General features: G+C 41.0%; 1 protein-coding gene across 8 annotated transcripts in view; it reads left to right on the top strand.

Moving 5' to 3' along the window:
* The window catches only part of PCBP3 (poly(rC) binding protein 3), a 294334-nt gene that overhangs the window by 102984 nt on the left and 169850 nt on the right, over nt 1-21500 (top strand). For 4 of the 8 annotated variants that reach the window (XM_066369986.1, XM_066369981.1, XM_066369983.1 and 1 more), the window contains exon 2: nt 19437-19475. The exons of 2 other annotated variants lie outside the window; for them this stretch is intronic. The gene's annotated coding sequence lies outside the window, so the exon portion shown is untranslated. Of the gene's footprint in view, nt 1-10698; nt 10722-10759; nt 10892-19436; nt 19476-21500 lie in introns of those variants that run through there. 2 more of the 8 variants (XM_066369985.1, XM_066369987.1) reach the window with 2 other exon arrangements.

Here is a 21500-nt window from a genome sequence, read left to right as displayed (position 1 = left end):
GCTGCAGGAGGGGAAGAGAGAGACAGAGAGGAAGGAGAGGGGGAGGGGTGGAGAAGCAGATGGGTGCTTCTCCTGTGTGCCCTGGCCGGGAATCGAACCCAGGACTTCTGCACACCAGGCCGACGCTCTCCCACTGAGCCAACCGGCCAGGGCCAGAAAAACATTTTTATTAAGTAGGGAAGAATTATGTAAAAAGTAGTCTGATCTTTGATATATAGAAGCATTTTTCTAACCATAAAAATAATGCAAGCAATTTCAAATAATAGATGTTTGATTTTCATAGAAAATATTTCTGTATATCCAATAAACATTAGTGAAAGCCTAACACCGAGCTGTTGTGGACATTTTCTACAAATATTATAGACATGGATATATTGTTTTGAAGGCACATATAGTCTATCTTGTTTTGTTTTAAAAATATATAGATAAATATTATAATGAGAAACTACTAGAAGGAAATACACTCTGCTGTTAGTGCTTCTGTTTGGGCATTGGTTTCTTGCACTTTTCTACACTTTCCAAACTTTATACACCAAGAGCAGGCGTATGCTTTACAATTATAGGATATTGTATTAAGAGCAGCAACTGAGCACCTGGCCTTTGTCCCTGACAGGGCCTGTTAGTGCTTAGTAGCCTGTCTTTGGGAGGTCCTAGGCAGGGGTGTACAGAGCTAATTCTCAATCACTGATTGAAATATTCTTTTCTTTGGGGAGTTGTCTAAAAAGTCTAGTAGATGTACTTTAGGCAACTTCAGTACCCTGGTGAGAGACCAAACAGATTTCCCATGTCTGATTCTGATGATAACAGCAACCCACTCAGAAAACTAAGAAAGTAAATACTGTATTTCCCCATGTATAACATGATCCCATGTATAAGACGCACCTTAATTTTAGGGCTTGAAATTTGAAAAAAAAATGTATTACATAAAGTTATTGAACTCAAATTTTATTCATCATAAATTCATATAACGCCTCATCACTGTCGAAACTTCCATCTGTAAGGTTGTCCTCATCTGTATCTGATGATGAATCACTGTCTTCAGCAATGAGTGCAAAAACAAGCGCAAAAAAGCAGGAAATGCAAGTGAGAAAAACTACAACCACTGTATAAGACACACCCAGTTTTTAGACCCCAAATTTTTTGTGGAAAAATGCGTCTTATACATGGGGAAATATGGTATAATGAGCTTAAAATTTTTTTTGTTTGTTTGGTATTTTTCTGAAGTGAGAAGCAGAAGGCAGACAGATAGACTCCCGCATGTGCCTGACCAGGATCCACTAGGCAAACCCACTAAGGGGCGATGTTCTGCCCCTCTGGGGTGTAGCTCTGTTGCAACCGGAGCCATTCCAGCGCCTGAGGTGGAGGCCATGAAGCCATCCTCAGTGCCCGGGCCAACTTTGCTCCACTGGAGCCTTGGCTGCAGGAGGGGAAGAGAGAGATAGAGAGACAGGAGAGAGGGAAGGGTGGAGAAGCAGATGGGTGCTTCTCCTGTGTGCCCTGACTGGGAATTGAACCTGTGACTTCCACACACATGGCCGACATTCTACCACTGAGCTAACCAGCCAGGGCCATGAGCTTAAAAATTTTAATATAATAAGTCTATGTGCTGAGATTGATATAAAATTCTTTTATAAACTATTGGAAATTGATAGTGAATAAAGTTCAATATAATTTAAAGGGATTGAAACATGAATGTGCATTTTTCTGTTCACACACATAGAGGATGATCTATCCTACATAGGAAAGGAAGCAAACAATGCCCGCTCCCTGGATGTGGCAGCCGCTGTGAGCGTGACCCTGAGCTTCTGAACGGAGGAAACGTGCACTGGGGCATGCGGGATGATGAAGGGCCTGCTGTCCCAGGGCAGGGAGCGCAACTGACACACCACAATAGGACATAGCCAGGCTCAGTTCTGGCAAACGGCTCTCAGGGTCTATATTCTGTGGTTTCGTTGACCATGTCACTACTATGCTTTGGCCCCAAGATAGTATTTTTTTTGAGGTAAAGGAGTGAAGAAGTTCAACCCCTGGCCACCTCATTTCTTTTCTGCTGAGACCATCACCAAGAGCATAATTACCTCAACAGTAATTGCATTGGGGGGTTCTGTGGTGGCAATGAAGTTGAATCATCCTTGTCTGTCCTTCCTCGGGAGAAGCTGTTTTAAACTCGTTACTCCTGACTTCTGGTTGGCACTGCAGAACTCTGAATTGGCTCTGCTGCAGGTGGCGAGTGAATGTGACTGTTGGTCTCCCAGATCTGGAGAAATGTGGAGTCAAGGCTGTCTTCCTCCTGAAGTTGGATCTTTGCTATGGCCTATTTAGTTTTAGGTAAAAACAGTGGTATTTGATTTTCCTTTTTTGAGAGCTGTCAAAGTGTGAGCTCCTGTTGAGCAAAAATGAAGCCTATGAGCAGGTGCCTAGGAGTCATGTTTGTGTGCCCCACTGTGAAACCACCAGTGTTAGCCCAAGCCCTCAGGAAGTAGTCTTTGAAAGAGGTGGGTTAAAACATTCTAGTGAGTGACCTCTAGTGCTGCCCCCGTTCACTGCTAGTCTCTCCTTGCTTGTTCTATCCTGACAGGAGAACCCCAGAAATCAAGACTTCCTGTCAGAAGGAGCCACTCCAAGGAAAACCTGCAGGGTCGCAGCCCACCTACCCAGCAATGAGGGACAACCCATTCTGTAACGATCATTAAAACTTTGATGTAAAATGCTAGCAGTGTCATTCAGATATGTGGATATGCGTAGGAGGCCATGGGAGGGAGAAAAGGCAATGGTGGGGGTCCTGGGGCTAAGATGGGGGCCTCAGTGGGATTTAGAGGGAAACCTGCCTCCTGTAGCTGTCTGCTGACATTGTTCATCATCATCAGGCTCTGGAACATGGGGCCTACTCAGGCCCTAGAGGGGCAGTAGAAGGACAGAACTGTCTCTCAGGAAGGGAGTGCTTCCACTCCTGGTAGGCTCTCCTAACAGTAGATGTGCCTAAAAGTAGAAAGATTACAAATAAGAGCATGACTATTATTTGTATATATCACTAAATCCACACAAGGAATAAGATTTTACATGTTAATTTTCTCATTTCTAGTCTGTGCTTTTAAAATATCTTTCCAATGATAAGTTATGTTATGGATGTGGGTTATGTATATGACACTAAGGTGTCATGTTCAAATGTGAGTATGCATGAGCCTGGGATCTGGGCTGTCTTATGTGGCCAGCAGAAGCTTTCAGCTGGGACATATGAACCCTGAGCAGATGACATTTAATCAGACATGTCCTGATTGTGTTTTTCCCTGATTAGTTGAATTGTAAGTCTCTTGTGGTGGGTACAATGTCTTTTTTTTTTCCTTATCAAATATTGTTTCATTATATGATTTTGAAAAAGTTTGCCCCCCAGCAAACTTCTTACAGTTCTGCCTATTCCCCTTCAGGGTCCTGCCCCAGGGAGAGAAGCCAGCCTCCTGCAGGCCACTGCTTGGTGCAGCTGTTTGTTCACTTGTCTCTTCGCGTGTGTACCTGTCCAACAGGCTATGGGGGCCCTCTTCCCACCCAGCGCTCTCCCAGGCTCAGACACACGCTGCTCCTGAGTCCCTGTGGCTCATTTGGATTGGGGAGCAGGTGACCGAAAACAAAGGAAATGGCTTAAAAACTTAAAACGGCACATGACAAGTGGATTAGCACAGGAAGGCCAACAAAAGGGAGGTGGCTCCTGGCAGGTGGTCCAGAGAGACCTTTCTGAAGATGTGTCAGTGGAGCTGGTGGCCTGAGGGAGCTCACATACTGTGTCCCTAGCTGGAGCAGCAGCAGCTGGAGCAGACCCAGGTGAAATGAGCTTGGGAACCCTTGGGAATGGGGCGTAAAAGTGGAAATAAAGCTGAGGGTTTGGGCGTCATCTTTAGTGCCCTGGGAAGTCATATGGCTTTCCTGTTTTCTTTCTTCTTTTTAAAAAATTTTTTTTATTAATTTTAATGGGGTGACATCAATAAATCAGGGTACATATATTCAAAGAAAACATGTCCAGGTTATCTTGTCATTCAAGTATGTTGCATGCCCATCACCCAAAGTCAGATTGTCCTCCGTCACCTTCTATCTAGTTTTCTTTGTGCCCCTCTCCCCTTCCCCTCTCCCTCTTTCCCTCCCCCCCTCCAACCACTACACTCTTGTCCATGTCTCTTAGTCTCGTTTTTATGTCCCACCAATGTATGGAATCATGCAGTTCTTGTTTTTTTCTGATTTACTTACTTCACTCCATATAATGTTATCAGGATCCCACTATTTTGTTGTAAATGATCCGAAGTCATCATTTCTTATGGCTGAGTAGTATTCCATAGTGTATATGTGCCACATCTTCTTTATCCAGTCTTCTATTTTTTTTTTACAGTGATTAAAGCCTTTAAGCAAACTCTTGGCCAATACAACAACAATCCATAAAAGAGTAGTGTCCTTAACAAGTTCACCAAGTCCAAGGCCTTCCTGTTTTCTGAAGCTCTGGCTGCAGCCTGCAGGGAGGCAGATTGTCAGCCAAGGTGGAGCAGGGGAGGGGGTGCGGCTAGAGGATCTCCTAAGGTGGAGTTGAGGGACTTGCTGGAGAAGGGTCAGGAAGATGGGGTGAAGAGGATTGGGGATGACTCCCAGGGGCCTGAACAACTAAGGCAGGGAGTCCTCCAAAAGGCCAGGTGTGGGGTGGGATTAGTTTCGGACTTTTGATCTATACATCTGGGTAGCTTGTTCAGGTAGGCATTTGATGCTTGGAGCAGAGGGCAGAGACAGGGAGATTAGTTTAGGGAATTATCAGGAAAGAAAGTATTTGTGGCAATAGACTGTGTGGGCTTACTTAAGGAAGCGAGTGGTCAGTAGACAGGAACAGAGGACCCAGATCCAATTCCAGAAAGACCTTGTCTGGAGCCGCCTGAGGGGCACTGTGATCTGTCCCCAGGTCCCCACTGTGTACTTGGGGGCATTGGCGGTGCCCACCACTCATGTTCTTCTGGGCCCTGTGCTTTTTCCTGTCAGTGCATTGCAAGCTGCTGGGATCACTCGGTCCTACCTGGCCTGCCTGTCCCTGCCCAGCAGGGAGTGCGGCTATTTCTGATATCTGTGTCCCTCTGTTGGAGGTTTGTGTGTCTTAGGTTTCTTCTACCATGGCATTCAGGATGGTGAGGAAGGTGTCTGTATGCTTCACCCCTGGGCTGGGTTCTGGCTGGCCTGGGCATCAGACTTGCCTCTCTCTCTTCCGCTAAGCCAACGGTTCTCAACCTGTGGGTCACGACCCCGGCGGGGGTCGAACGACCAAAACACAGGGGTCGCCTAAAGCATCGAAACGCTGCACTAAGCCATCTTTTTCTGTGCTTATTTACTATCCGCAATTTCTTCGAAGTATAGAATCAAATATTTTGCTCATTTAAAAAATTAGGTTATTTTCTTACTGAGTTTTGAGAGTTATTTATATTTTCTGGATATAGATCTTTATGAGTCACTTGCTTTGCAAACATTTTCTCCCGGTCTAGCTTGGCTTTTCATTTTTATAAGTGTCTTTTGAAGGCCAAAGGTTTTAGGTTTTTGATGACATTCAACTTATCAGTGTTTTTCTTGTATACATCATGTCTTTTGTATCATACTTAAGAATTATTTGTTAAATTGGAGGTCTGTAAGATTTTTCTCTTATTATTTCTTTGGAAGTCTTCTAGTTTTGGCTATCACATCTAAGTCTGTGTTCTGTTTTGAATAAATTTTATATAAGATGTGAGGAAAATGTCAAGGTCCTCCTCTCTCCCTCCTGGTATATAGTTGTTACAGTGCCATTTGTTGAAAAACTTATCCTTTTCCTTTAACAATTGCCTTGGAACCTTTGTCAAGAATCAACTAGGCCCTGTCTGGTTGGCTCAGTGGTAGAGCGTTGGCCCAGTGTGTGGAAGTCCCGGGTTTGATTCCCAGTCAGTGTACACAGGAGAAGCAATCATCTGCTTCTCCCTTCCTCTACCTCCCCCACCCCTCCCTGCAGCCATGGCTCAAGTGGCTCAAACAAAGTTGACCCCTGGTACAGAGGAGGGCTCCATGGCCTAGCCTCAGGTGCTAAAATAGCTCGGCTGCTGAGCAATGGAACAGTAGTCCAGACAGGTAGAGCATTGCCTGGTAGGGGGGTTTGCTGGGTGGATATGGGTCAGGGCTCATGCTGGAGTCTGTCTCTGCCTCCCGCTTCTCACTTAATAAATAAATAAATAAATAAATAAATAAATAATCATCAACTGACTGTATATGTGTGCATGTTTTTAATGGTACTGGGACTTGTTTAACTCAAGAATGGTAAGACCAGCAGACAAGGAAAAAGGACTGTCATGAAGGAAGAAGTTGAGCTGCACAAGTCCTAGAAATAGAAGGTACACCATGCTATGTACGGCCACATGGGGAAGTACCAGGGTTGATTGAGAGGCAGAGGAGGTGAAGGGAAACCTTGGACACAAGATTGATTGTGATTTTCATGTGAAGGGCAAGACAGGGTCAGCAGACTCAGGATGGGCTGTTTTGACTCATCTAGCAGGCTCTGTGACAGAGGTGCTGTCCCTGGTCATCTCAGTGATTAGGGCAGGGGGAGGACCCATAGTGTGAGGGCCCATAGAGAGGGGTGGAGTCTGGGCTCTGATTGGTGGGCTTGTGTGTGAAAGGTGCCCTAGTGCATTGTTTATCCTGTCTCTAGGAATTGGCTGACTCTAGGGGGGCAGCCTTCCAGGGTCAGTAAGACCCAGATGTCAAAGCATAACTCAGAAAATATAAAACGTGGTTAACAGAGTGTGGACTATTTCTGGACTCTTCATTCTGTTTTTTAAATCAATTTGTTTATTTTTATGACTAGCTTTATCTTGAAATAAGACAAAGCTTATTTTGTATAAGTTTTTCCACTGTGTTTTCTATTTCAAAGTTATTTTGGCTGCCTTATTCTCTTTATATTTTCATGCAAATTTTGGAATAAGCTTAGCCTGCTCTGATTTTGATGGAGATTGCATTGAATTGATAGATGAACTTGGTGTGGTTGGCATCTTGTGGAATAGAAGTGCTGAAAGGGGACATCCTGGCTTTGTTCCTGACCTTGGGGGTAAGCACTCAGTCTCCCACCCTTATGTATGATGTCAGCTGTATGTTTTTTTTGTTTTGTTTTGTTTTTTCATTTTTCCGAAGCTGGAAACGGGGAGGCAGTCAGACAGACTCCTGCATGCGCCCGATCGGGATCCTCCCGGCATGCCCACCAGGGGGCGATGCTCTGCCCCTCTGGGGCGTTGCTCTGTTGCATCCAGAGCCATTCTAGCGCCTGAGACAGAGGCCACAGAGCCATCCCCAGCGCCCGGGCCATCTTTGCTCCAAAGGAGCCTCAGCTGCGACTGCGGGAGGGGAAGAGAGAGACAGAGAGGAAGGAAAGGGGGAGGGGTGGAGAAGCAGATGGGCACTTCTCCTGTGTGCCCTGGCCGGGAATCGAACCCGGGACTCCTGCACGCCAGGCCGACGCTCTACTGCTGAGCCAACCGGCCAGGGCCAGCTGTATGTTTTAACCCAAGGTCTTTCATCAGGTTCAGAAAATGGTTCTAACTTTGCTGAGAATTTTTTTCATGAATGATATTAAATTTTGTCAAATGTTTTTTCTGCATCTATTTTGATAGTCATATAATTCTTTTTTTTTTAGTTTTTCTTTTTTAGTTTGTTTATATGATACATCCACATATTAATGTAATTGATATTGTTAAACATTAAACCATTTGCAATTCTGGTTGAAATTCACTTTGTTGTGATTTTTTTTTATAGTCTAGAATTTCATATGCTAAAATTTAAGAACTTTTACATCTATATTTATGAGAAGTACAGTTTTGGTCTGTTAACTTGTAATGTCTTTTTATGGTTTTGATATCAGGTTAATGCTTGCTTCATAGAATGAGCTGGGAAGTGTTCTCTTGTATTAAATTTTCAGAATGAGTTAGTAAGGAATTTTTATTACTTCTTTCTTGAATAATTGGTAAAATTCACCATTGAAGCTAGCTGGTGGCTCTTTTTTTGATGGGAAGGTTTTCGCTTGAATTCAATTTCTGGAATAAATATAGGATTATCTAATTCTTCTTGAGTGAGTTTTGGTAGCTTGATTCTTCCAAGACTTTGTTTCCTCTAAGTTGTTAAATTTATTGGCATGCAATAGCTTCTAACATTCTCTTGTATATCTTATTGTTTATTATTTATTTATTTAAAGATTTTATTTATTAATATTTAGAGAGAGGGCAGGAGAGCATGAGAGATAGACAGAGGCATCAGTTTGTAGTTGCTTCACTTTAATTGTTTGCTGATTGCTTCTTGTATGTACCTTTACCAGACAAGCCCAGGATTTCCAACTAGGGACCTCAGCGTTCCAGGTCAATGCTCTACCCACAATGCCACCACAGGCTTATTATTTATTTTTTATTGAAGTAAAATTCACATAATATGCAATTAATTATTTTAATATGTACAATTCAGTGGCATTCAGTGTTGTGCAACCACCACCCAGTTTCAGAATTTTTTAATGGTCATTCCCTGTTTCTCCTTTCTCTCATCCCCTGGATACCACTAATCTGCTTTTTATCACTCTGTATTTATGTATTCTGGATGTTTCGTGTTAATAGAATTATATAGGATGCTAACCTTTTTTGTGGTTTAGAATGGTCTTTGAAAATATTTCATGATCACTTGAAAAGAGTGTGTATTTTGCTGTTATTATGTAGAGTAATGATTTCAACTGGGTATGCCATGGCACACCGGCATGCCACAAGAATTTTTAAAACGTGACATACCTGACTATTTAGTCAGGGGCATTGAACTCTTTTCTTTTATATTATCAAGTAAAAAAAAGACAACAGCCAACATAACAATAGTCATCTGGTGTGAATGAATCAAAATTATACCTATTTTTTTTGTCAGATTTGCAAAATATTTACTTTTTGATGTGCCACAGTATTTTAGTAATTGATGTGTGCCATGAGATGAAAAAGGTTGAAACTTGCTGATGTAGAGTGCTCTATGAATGTCAGTTAAGTAATGTAGTTGATAGTGTTGAGTCTCCTATATCCTTTACTCATCTTCTGTCTAGTTAGTTTTGACCTTTTATTATGTAATGCCCTTTTTAACTTCTGATAATACTCTTTGCTCTGAAACCTACTTTTTCTGATGTTAGTATAGCCATTCAAACTTTCTTTTGATTAGGGTTGGCATGTTACATCATTTTTCACCCTTATCTCCTCATCAATGTATATCATTGTATTTCAAGTGAGTTTCTTATAAACAGTCAACCATGTATATTCTCTCAATCTAAATGTAGCTCATGCCAGGGCTTCACCAATGATTTGGGTACCACAGTTTGTGGAGCTCCCATGTCAAGAAGTCCAGAAACTTCTCTTCTCCACTTCCTGGCCATTTTACCCCCTCTGGTGCAAAGGTTTTGGATCCCCAGTGAGGGGTTGAGTCAAGGGACCTTGGTTCTTTTGTCAACCTTCATCTTGATTCATCTCTCTAACCATTGTTTGAAGCAATTGCAGGTCAGATTTCTCATTATAATCTTTGAATCTTGGCTTTCAAAATGTATCCAAACCAGAATAAATAAAGCAGACTCATTTGGGGCTCTTTAATCCTGGGGGTCACTAGGAGGTCCTTTTGGCCAGCACTACCTTGTATTAAAACCTTTTCTTGAACTCCATCAATGTTCATTTTATTCATACCTAACAGTCGAGGGTATGGATGTTCATGTAGTAGGCCAGGGCGACTGTGGTTGGGATCACAGCATTGGCTTCTTCTCTGGGGGGCTCAGTGGCATTGATTCTGAGCCGCACCATCAGCTGAGATTAACATAGGCAAAGACTGAGGGAATCCTTAGTGGTAAAACTTTGGGTGTCCCTGGCAGCCACAAAGGCTGCTTGGGTTGTTGCTGGAGAAAGCTGCTGGGGTCTTTTCCTCTCCTTTTCCTCCAAAGGGGTAGGTTGCAACTGAGGGGATCCCTTTTGGTGGCAAGCTATGCGGGACTGATACTGATATGTGGGATGGACTGATACAGGTAAAATGCTGCCCATACTTTCTAAGTGTCCATCATTGATTTCCGTGCTACACTGGGTGCTGTAGCTCTTGCATTGTCCTCCACAGCTCTCTCAGAGCTATTTTTATCAGTAAGTAGCTGTTAATCATTGTTTTTCTGGCAGTACAAGCGCTGGGACCTCACGGTCCACCAATCTTGCTGATATCACTTGCCTAAATGTTTGTTGTTTCTTTCCTTTTTGTGTAAGAAATAAAGATGATCCTTAGGAAACAGGAATTTTTACATGGTATTGACTTTAGTTGGGGTGTTTTCATGGTGCTAAGTTCAACTGGGATAGGCTAGACCCAAGGAAAAGTAGCTGGCTTCTGCTTTCTCCAAAGGCACCAGTGACTGTCCTTGATACTGAAATTTGTCTCAGGAGAACCAGAGGACAAAAATTTTAGGCAATGATGGAAAGTAGAGGGATTTCTTCTTATAGAAAAAGATAAACAACTGATCTTTTCCAACTGGAGTTGACCCATTAAATGTATTTGGAAATGTCTCTCAGTTTGGCAAGATTTGGATCACAGACCTTTCTCAAGAGCTGTGGATGTATTAGCCATTACATTGAAGATCAGTCCCAGCCATACCCCTCAACCAGGACTCTGTGGGAAGAGGTACTGATCTAGACTGCTGGGGTGACCATCCCCAGGTAAGAGATACAGATGTATAAAATTATCTGTGTCATAGGGAATGGAGGCCCAAGGAGAATCAGAGACAACCAGACATATTTGTTGGAGATCATGAGGCTGGAATCCCATGATGCATTCCACACAGAGGCACCAGCCCCTCCGGGTTGCTCGACACTAGAAGTCTAAGGTGGTACATGGTCATAGGCATTCACAATACTGGAACAAGTGTTTGTAGAAGTTATGAGTAAAGAGATCTCTCTCCTCCTTCACTGAAATGATTTAGTTTGGTGCTTCTAGTGCCAGACTTGGCCAAGTTTGTAGCTTCTGCTTTTTCCTTTTGATGTGCTGGTTCTTGAACCAAATCTTTAATACTAACTCAAGTTGAGTAGCTGAATTAAGTTTTGCTATGGTAACCCAGTGTGGATACATGGTCTTTTCAAATATATCTTTCAGTATTCTAAACTGTTCCGGACTGAAGGTTGCTCAGTACTGGCAAGCAGAGCTTGGCTTTTCTGTCATGATATCTTTTAAACCTAGAATGATCTGTACGTGTTTCTGAGCTCCTAAATTTTGTCTATGTGAGGAGTCCTGTTTTTGTTTTTGTTTTTTTTACTCAAATCTTAACATCTCTTTATTTCAGTTAGGATTTTTACACCATTTATATTTAATGTGATTACTGTTATGATAAGTTATTGGTTTCTATTTGTCTCTTTTTTTTATTATATCCTCTTTTTCTACCTTATTATGGATTGAGTATTTATGAGCAATTTTATCACCATTACTAGCTTATTAGTTATATCTCTTTGTTTTTAGTGGTTGCCTTGGGACTCATTTTATATATCCTGAACTTACCATGGCCTGTCTTCAAATAACATTATGCTCACTTACTTATAGTATAAAAACTAACAACAGTAACTTTTACCTGGCATTCATGTCATTGTTGTCATGCCATTTTACTTCTGCATTGTTACAGATTCCACTATATGCAGTTACTTTTTTGCATCAACTGGTCTATTATCTTTTAAAACAATCTCAGAAATTAAGGAAAATAGGCATTTCTATTTATTCATAAACTTTCTGTTTCCAGAGCTTTTCATTTCTTATGTAAGTCAAGATTTCTTTCTGATCTCATTTTCCTATTGTATGATGGACTGACTTTAATGTTTTCCATAGTTCAGGTATGTTGGTGATGAATTATTTTAGCTTTTGACTGTTGGGAAAAATCCTCATTTTGCCTTTGTATTTGAAAGTTATTTTCACTATATCTGGTATTTCAGGTCAACAATTTTTCCCTTCTTTACTTTTTTTTTTTTTTTTTTAAATAAATTTTTATTAATGGTAATGTGATGACATTAATAAATCAGGGTACATATATTCAAAGAAAACATGTCTAGGTTATTTTGTCATTAAATTATGTTGCATACCCCTCGCCCAAAGTCAGATTGTCCTTCGCCACCCTCTATCTAGTTCTCTGTGCCCCTCCCCCTCCCCCTAACTCTCCCCCTGTCCTCCCTCCCCCCACCCCTGGTAACCACCACACTCTTGTCCATGTCTCTTAGTCTCATTTTTATGTTCTACCAATGTATGGAATCATGTAGTTCTTGTTTTTTTCTGATTTACTTATTTCACTCCGTATAATGTTATCAAGATCCCACCATTTTGCTGTAAATGATCTGATGTCATCATTTCTTATGGCTGAGTAGTATTCCATAGTGTATATGTGCCACATCTTCTTTATCCAGTCTTCTATTGAAGGGCTTTTTGGTTGTTTCCATGTCTTGGCCACTGTGAACAGTGCTGCAATGAACATGGGGCTACATGTGTCTTCACGTATCAATGTTTCTGAGGTTTTGGGGTATATACCCAGTAGAGGGATTGCTGGGTCATAAGGTAGTTCTATTTTCAGTTTTTTGAGGAACCACCATACTTTCCTCCATAATGGTTGTACTACTTTACAGTCCCACCACCAGTGAATGAGGGTTCCTTTTTCTCCACAGCCTCTCCAACATTTGCTATTACCCGTCTTGTTGATAATAGCTAATCTAACAGGGGTGAGGTGGTATCTCATTGTAGTTTTGATTTGCATTTCCCTAATAACTAATGAAGCTGAGCATCTTTTCATATATCTGTTGGCCATTTGTATCTCTTCCTGGGAGAAGTGTCTATTCATGTCCTCTTCCCATTTTTTTATTGGATTGTTTGTTTGTTTGTTGTTGAGTTTTATGAGTTCTTTGTAAATTTTGGAAATTAGGCCCTTATCTGAGCTGTTGTTTGAAAATATCATTTCCCATTTAGTTGGCTGTCTGTTTATTTTTATATCAGTTTCTCTTGCTGAGCAAAAACTTTTTATTCTGATGTAGTCCCATTCATTTATCTTTGCCTTCACTTCTCTTGCCATTGGAGTCAAGTTCATAAAATGTTCTTTAAAACCCAGGTCCATCAGTTTAGTACCTATGTCTTCTTCTATGTACTTTATTGTTTCAGGTCTTATATTTAGGTCTTTGATCCATTTTGAATTAATTTTAGTACACGGGGACAGGCTGTAGTCGAGTTTCATTCTTTTGCATGTGGCTTTCCAGTTTTCCCAACACCATTTGTTGAAGAGGCTTTCTTTTCTCCATTGTGTGTTGTTGGCCCCTTTATCAAAGATTATTTGACCATATATATGTGGTTTTATTTCTGGGCTTTCTATTCTGTTCCATTGGTCTGAGTGTCTATTTTTCTGCCAATACCATGCTGTTTTGATTATCGTGGCCCTATAATATAGTTTAAAGTCAGGTATTGTAATGCCCCCAGCTTCATTCTTTTTCCTTAGGATTGTTTTGGCTATTCGGGGTTTTTTATAGTTCCATATAAATCTGATGATTTTTTGTTCCATTTCTTTAAAAAATCTCATAGGGATTTTGATGGGAATTGCATTAAATTTGTATATTGCTTTGGGTAATATGGCCATTTTGATTATATTTATTCTTCCTATCCAAGAACAAGGAATATTTTTCCATCTCATTGTATCTTTTTCGATTTCCCTTAACAATGCTTTGTAATTTTCATTATATAGGTCCTTTACATTCTTTGTTATGTTTATTCCTAGGTATTTTATTTTTTTTGTTGCAATCGTGAAGGGGATTATTTTTTTGAGTTCGTTTTCTAATATTTCATTGTTGGCATAGAGAAAGGCTATGGACTTCTGTATGTTAATTTTGTATCCTGCGACCTTACTGTATTGGTTTATTGTTTCTAATAATCTTTTTGTGGAGTCCTTCGGGTTTTCGATGTATAGGATCATATCATCAGCAAAAAGTGATACCTTTACTTCTTCTTTTCCGATATGGATGCCTTTTATTTCTTTGTCTTGTCTGATTGCTCTGGCCAGAACTTCTAGCACCACGTTAAATAAGAGTGGAGAGAGTGGACAACCCTGTCTTGTTCCTGATTTAAGGTAGAAAGTCCTCAGTTTTATGCCGTTTAAAATGATGTTGGCTGATGGTTTATCATATATGGCCTTTATCATGTTGAGATATTTTCCTTCTATACCCATTTTGTTGAGAGTCTTAAACATAAAATTGTGTTGTATTTTATCAAAAGCCTTTTCTGCATCTATTGATAAGATCATGTGGTTTTTGTTCTTTGTTTTGTTGATATGGTGTATTACGTTAACCGTTTTGCGTATGTTGAACCATCCTTGAGATTCTGGGATGAATCCCACTTGATCATGATGTATTATTTTTTTAATATGTTGTTGTATTCGGTTTGCCAGTATTTTGTTTAGAATTTTAGCATCTGTATTCATTAGAGATATTGGTCTGTAGTTTTCTTTCTTTGTGCCATCCTTGCCAGGTTTTGGTATGAGGGTTATGTTGGCCTCATAAAATGTGTTTGGAAGTATTGCTTCTTCTTCAATTTTTTGGAAGACTTTGAGTAGAATAGGAACCAAGTCTTCTTTGAATGTTTGATAGAATTCACTAGTATAACCGTCTGGGCCTGGACTTTTATTTTTGGGGAGGTTTTTAATAGTTTTTTCTATTTCCTCCCTGCTGATTGGTCTGTTTAGGCTTTCTGCTTCTTCATGACTCAGTCTAGGAAGGTTGTATTGTTCTAGGAATTTATCCATTTCTTCTAGATTGTTGTATTTGGTGGCATATAATTTTTCATAGTATTCTACAATAATTCTTTGTATATCTATGATGTCTGTGGTGATCTCTCCTCTTTCATTTTGGATTTTATTTATTTGAGTCCTGTGCCTTTTTTCCTTGGTGAGTCTTGCCAAGGGTTTGTCAATTTTGTTGATCTTTTCAAAGAACCAGCTCCTTGTTTTATTGATTTTTTCTATAGTTTTTCTGTTCTCTATTTCATTTATTTCTGCTCTGATTTTTATTATCTCCTTTCTTCGGCTGGTTTTGGGTTTTCTTTGTTCTTCTTTTTCTAGTTCCTTAAGGTGTGAAGTTAAGTGGTTTACTTCGGCTCTCTCTTGTTTGTTCATATAGGCCTGAAGTGATATGAACTTTCCTCTTATTACTGCTTTTGCTGCATCCCAGAGATTCTGATATGTCGTATTTTCATTTTCATTTGTCTGTATATATCTTTTGATCTCTGCGCTTATTTCTTCTTTGACCCATTCATTTTTTAGAAGTATGTTGTTTAGTTTCCACATTTTTGTGGGTTTTTCCCCCTCTTTTTTGCAGTTGAATTCTAGTTTCAAGGCTTTATGATCAGAAAATATGCTTGGTACAATTTCAATTTTTCTAAATTTGCTGATATTGTCTTTGTGGCCCAACATATGGTCAATTCTTGAGAATGTTCCATGTACACTAGAGAAAAATGTATACTCTGTTGCTTTGGGATGAAGTGTCCTGTAGATGTCTATCATATCCAGGTGTTCTAGTATTTCGTTTAAGGCCACTTTATCTTTATTGATTCTCTGTTTGGATGACCGATCTAGAGCCGTCAGCGGAGTATTGAGGTCTCCAAGTATGATTGTATTTTTGTTAGTTTTTGTTTTAAGGTCAATAAGTAGCTGTCTTATATATTTTGGTGCTCCTTGGTTTGGTGCATATATATTAAGGATTGTTATGTCTTCTTGATTCAGTGTCCCCTTAATCATTATGAAGTGACCATTTTTGTCTCTGAGTACTTTTTCTGTCTTGTAGTCAGCATTATCAGATATGAGTATTGCTACACCTGCTTTTTTTTGGGTGTTGTTTGCTTGGAGTATTGTTTTCCAGCCTTTCACTTTGAATTTGTTTTTATCCTTGTTGCTTAGATGTGTTTCTTGTAGGCAGCATATAGTTGGATTTTCTTTTTTAATCCATTCTGCTACTCTGTGTCTTTTTATTGGTAAGTTTAATCCATTTACATTTAGTGTAATTATTGACACTTGTGGGTTCCCTACTGCCATTTTATAAATTGCTTTCTGTTAATTTTGTATCTAGTTTGATTCTTCTCTTTTGTTTTTCTATCATTTGTTTCTGTTTGTTTGTGTTCCATACTTCTTTCCTCTGTTGCTACCTTTTTTAAGTCATGTGTTTTTGAGGTGGTTTTTTCTAGGGTGGTTACCATTAAGTAATGAAAAGGGTACCTACCATATTCATTGTAGTACCCTATCTTATAAGTATTTCTGCACTTCATCGTCCTTTGCTACTGTTAATCTCCATTCTCTCCCCCCTTTTTTTTCTTTGTTGTCACAGTTTAAGTTTGGTTTTATTGTGTTCTTGGTGGAGCTGTTACTTGTGGTGTTGTTTTCTTTTGTTCTTTGAATCTGGTTGGAAAACCCCCTTTAGTATTTCCTGGAGTGGGGGCTTTCTGTTGATAAATTCTCTCATCTTTTCTGTATTTGTGAATGTTTTTATATCTCCTTCATACTTGAAGGATAGCTTTGATGGGTATAGTATTCTTGGCTGAAAGTTCCTCTCTTTCAGGGCTTTAAATATTGGGGTCTATTCTCTTCTAGCTTATAGAGTTTCTGCTGAGAAATCTGATGATAATCTAATAGGCCTTCCTTTATATGTTGTACTCTTCTTTTCCCTGGCTGCCTTGAGAATTTTTTCTTTGTCATTGGTTTGTGTCATCTTTATTATGATGTGCCTTGGAGTGGGTTTGTTGGGGTTAAGAAAACTCGGTGTTCTGTTTGCTTCTTGAATTTGAGGCTTTAGTTCTTTCCACAGGCTTGGGAAGTTCTCGTCTATTATTTGTTTGAGTATATTCTCCATTCCATTTTCTTTCTCTTCTCCCTCTGATATACCTATTATTCTTATGTTATTCTTTCTGATGGAGTCAGATAATTCCTGTAGGGCTTTCTCGTTTTTTATTATTTTTGAGTCTCTTTCTTCTTCTCTCTGTTGTGCCTCAAGTTGTTTGTCTTCTATTTCACTAATCCTATCTTCAATCTGGGCTGTTCTGCTAGCTAAGCTTGTTACCTCGTTTTTCAGCTCGTGAATTGAGTTTTTCATTTCTGTTTGATTTGTTTTTATAGTTTCAATTTCCTTGGTACTATATTCTTTGTGTTCATTGAGTTGTTTTCTGATCTCCCTATATTGCCTTTCTGTGTTTTCTTGTATATCTCTGAGTATTTTTAAGATTTCTATTTTAAATTCTCTGTCATTTAGCTCCAAGGCTTCCAATATGTTAAGTCTTTTCTCCATAGATTTTTCCACATCTATTTGTGTTACCTCTCTTTCTTTTGTATCCATAATATTCGATTTCCTCTTTCTTATTGGCATCTGAGGGTGGTCTTGTTGATAGCACACCACCACAGGCGCACTTCCTCGCGGCTTGAATGAACGTCCCTGCGGTAGCTTCCTCCACACCCTCGTCTCTCAGATGCAAGTGATAACAGTCCTTTCGCTTTCAGTTTGTGTGGAACTCCGGAATGCTCCGAAGATAAACTTTCCTGTTTCTAGTTGATAAATTTGTTGTGATTTTGGGGAGATCTGTCGGACGCGCTGCTCACGGTGCCATTTCTGTGACGTCACTCCCCCTTCTTTACTTTAGAGATAGAATTCCATTAACTTCTGGCTTACACTATTTCTGAAAAGTCCTCTCTCCACCATGGCTGTTTGTTTCTCTGTACATGTTTCTTTTATCTCTGGCTGCTTTTAAGATTTTTCTCTTTACGTAAATTGCTTATGATGTACCTTGGTTTAATTTCCTTTATTTTTTTTCTGCTTGGGAATTGTTGACTTCCTTGGATATACAGGTTCATAATTTTCATCAATTTTTGAAAATATTTTGTCATTATTTTTTTAAATATGTTTTTGTTTGAAGCTGGCCTCCCCTTTAAGTTCTCAATTACACACATATTTGTGGTTTTTTTTAAAGAGAAGAAAGGGTATTTCTATCTGTGTTTCATTTTAGATAGTTTCTGTCTGTAATATTGTTTTGTTGCATATTGACTAATTTATATATATAATGAAATAATATATATATATTATTTCTAGATGTTTGATTTAGGTCTTCTTAAAAATGTTTTTCATGTCTCATGTTATATTTTCCTAAACATATACAGTGCATTTATAATAACTATTTTAAGGACCTGTGTACTAATTATTTTTGTGTGTGATGTCTGGATCTTTTTCTTATTGATCAGCTGTTCTCATGAGATATATTTTCATGCTTTTTTGCATACCTGTTAATTTTGAATAGGTGGAAGACATTGTGCAATTTATGTTGTTGGGTTCTGTATTCTTTTAAATACCTTAAATTTTCTTGTTGGAATGAATTTTAGTTGGAAAGTTGAGATCCTTTGGTGGCTTATTGTTGGACAGTGTTAGGCAGCAGTTCCTAGTTTAGTACACCAGTTTTGTCTGGTGCTAATGTGCCCTGCTGCTGAGGTGACACTCTTCCAAGAGCTCACCCCATGGCCCCTGTGTCACAAGGTTCCCTGGCCTGGTTGTCTGGAGCGAGCACATTCCTAGAGTTGTGGGATCTACAACTCCTGTTGTCCTGCTTCCTTCTATTGGCTCTTTCTGGTCACAGGTAGCTTGCTCACTCACATGTGCTAATTGGAGTGCTGGTGAAGACTGAAGTGCATCTCCCACAGGTCTGTGGAACATTTCTCTGTAAGGCTATCTCCTTTCCAACTCTGCCTGCTCATTCCAGCTGCTGTTGCCTTCCTGACTTTCAACCCCACTTTCTCCTCTCAGGACTCCGTTGCTTTGCCTGGACCTCCTTTCTGCACTGTAGCCTAGAAACACTCCCCGCACTGCAGGCTGGGTGATCAGGATGCATCACATGATTTTTTTCCCTCAAGGATCATTGTCCTGTTGATGTCTGTTGTCTTGTGTCTAAACACCCTGTCTCAGTTCTTTTGTCTGTTTTCTTAATTGTTTGAGGTGGGAGAGTCATCCCTTTTCTTCTGTCATGGATGGAAGTGGATGTCATCCTTTGGTAATTGCTGCCACCCCCATCCTCCTCAGTCCTTTTTGAACTGCAGCGTTGGGGCTGCCTGAGGGCGACTCTGACAGTATTGTTTACTTGCCATTGAAGTCTTTGCACAGGCAGGTCTCCTTGGTCCTGTCAAAGTGTAGGGGAGTCAGGGGCTCTGAGTGTTTTTGATATCTTTTAGTTTTTACACTCAATTTAGACTCTACTTTTGGTGGAATCCTTTCTCTGGAAAACTGCCTTGACTTTCCAAATAACTGATATGATTACATTTTTAAAATAAATTACTTCAGTTTGATATCTAAGTTGATAGAGTATTCTTTGTGCTATTTTATAATTATTTTTTAACCTGTTTGCAGGGCTGTCTACAGAGAGAGAAGATCTTCACATGGTTCCATGTAAGTAGTGCTTTTTACAATGCTTTTATAGGGGTTATGTCTTTAAATTGAGTGATTCTTTCTACATCAGTTGATTTGTGAAATCTTGCTTGCATATGAAGCCATGTGTCTTGCTATGCTTCCTTGTGGCCTGGTTTTATGTCACACAGCGGACCTGTTACAAGTCAGGGCGCAACAATAGTGACAGTGATATGCACAATTTCCCTTCTGGTGTTTGTAGAACCAAGATTGAAATAGAGGCAATTTTCTCCTTTTCTATTAACCTTTCTTGTCCAACCCTGACCAAACCATCCAGCAGTGGACCCGAGGGCCAGTTGTTACTGTGCCCGCACAGACACAAGCCTTTGGCCCAGGCTCCGGCAGTGCCCGCCAGCTGGGCAGTGATGAGTATGCACTGTGGCCATGATGGCATGCCCAGGCCATTGGACTCCTCTTTGTGGCTCTGACTGAAGTTTTGCAAAACTATCTTGCAATGATTCCTTTTAAATTTGTCCTTAAGAGGTCTGCTTTTTTTTTTAAAAAAAAACTTATAATAATATTTTCTGAAAGTATTCAGCAGTCTTGTGTGGAATACAAACATAGTCATAAGAATGGCTAATGTTTATGAAGTGCCTGATTTGTGTCAGTTCTGATGGTCTGAATACCTTGTTTAGTCCCCAATGTACCCTGTGAGGTAGGTACTGTGCCACTCATTTCCAAGACTCGGGGAGGTGACGTCACTGTGGTGATTAATGATGAGACTGGGATTTGAGCTGTGGCCTCTGACTTTACGAGCCCGAGTCCACTTCCTGAGAGTAGAGTAAGTGGGAGCTGCCTTGGTGATGTGAGGTGGCTCCGAACTCAGTGTCTGCCCTTCTCACTGAGTAATTTTTTTTTTTTTTTTTTTTTTTTTTTAATTTTTCTAAAGCTGGAAACGGGGAGAGACAGTCAGACAGACTCCCGCATGCGCCCGACCGGGATCCACCCAGCACGCCCACCATGGGGCGACGCTCTGCCCACCAGGGGGCGATGCTCTGCCCATCCTGGGCGTCGCCATATTGCGACCAGAGCCACTCTAGCGCCTGGGGCAGAGGCCACAGAGCCATCCCCAGCGCCCGGGCCATCTTTGCTCCAATGGAGCCTTGGCTGCGGGAGGGGGAAGAGAGAGACAGAGAGGAAAGTGCGGCGGAGGGGTGGAGAAGCAAATGGGCGCTTCTCCTGTGTGCCCTGGCCGGGAATCGAACCCGGGTCCTCCGCACGCTAGGCCGACGCTCTACCGCTGAGCCAACCGGCCAGGGCCGAGTAATTTTGATGATAGCCTCAAGTGGCCACCATGGAGTACTGGGCCTTCCCACCCTGGTGGGAGGTGACACAGGCACAGCCCACTGTCCCTCCAGGGCCTGCTGCCTGCTGCAGGGCTGCGACTTCATCATCAGCCCCCTTGGGAGATGTTGGCGATGAGTTGGGACCTCATGCATATAGGTATTTAGGGCTGGTGGGCAACCGAATCCTGATTAACATTTGCAGAGGAGAGTTATTACTCAACAAATTATTTGAACAAAGACCTTATTTGTTCCTTTCTTTCTTCAGCAAGTATTTCTGGAATGCCTGTGATGTGCCAGGCACCCTTCTGGAAAGCCTTTAGCTTACATCCTTGTGGGGGTGATGAAATATAAATATTATAAGTAACAGCGTGTCAGATGGTGGGGCACAATGGAGGAGTGAAGGGGAGGGCTACGGGAGCACTGGCTGCACTGTGGATGGGCCTGGCGGCTGAGCAGGCCCCTGAGAAGGGGCCTCTGAGCAGAGTGGTAAAGGCGTGCAGGGGTGAACCCTGTGGTGTTGGAGGGGGAAGGCTCCAGGCCTCAGGGGAGCTGGAGCAGAGGCTCTGGGCGATGTGCCTGGGGTGCTCATGGAGAAGTGAGGAGGCCAGTATGGCTGCCACTAAGGGGAGAGATGGAGTGGGGGCAGGAAATGAGGTCAGTGGGCATTGGGGATACACCAGGGGCTAGAGGGTCATCTCAAGGTCACTCTCGCTGTGCAAGG

Source organism: Saccopteryx leptura, chromosome 2 (assembly GCF_036850995.1).
Source record: "Saccopteryx leptura isolate mSacLep1 chromosome 2, mSacLep1_pri_phased_curated, whole genome shotgun sequence".
In the NCBI taxonomy this organism is placed as follows: domain Eukaryota; kingdom Metazoa; phylum Chordata; class Mammalia; order Chiroptera; family Emballonuridae; genus Saccopteryx; species Saccopteryx leptura.
This window is presented reverse-complemented; position numbering and strand designations above follow the sequence as displayed.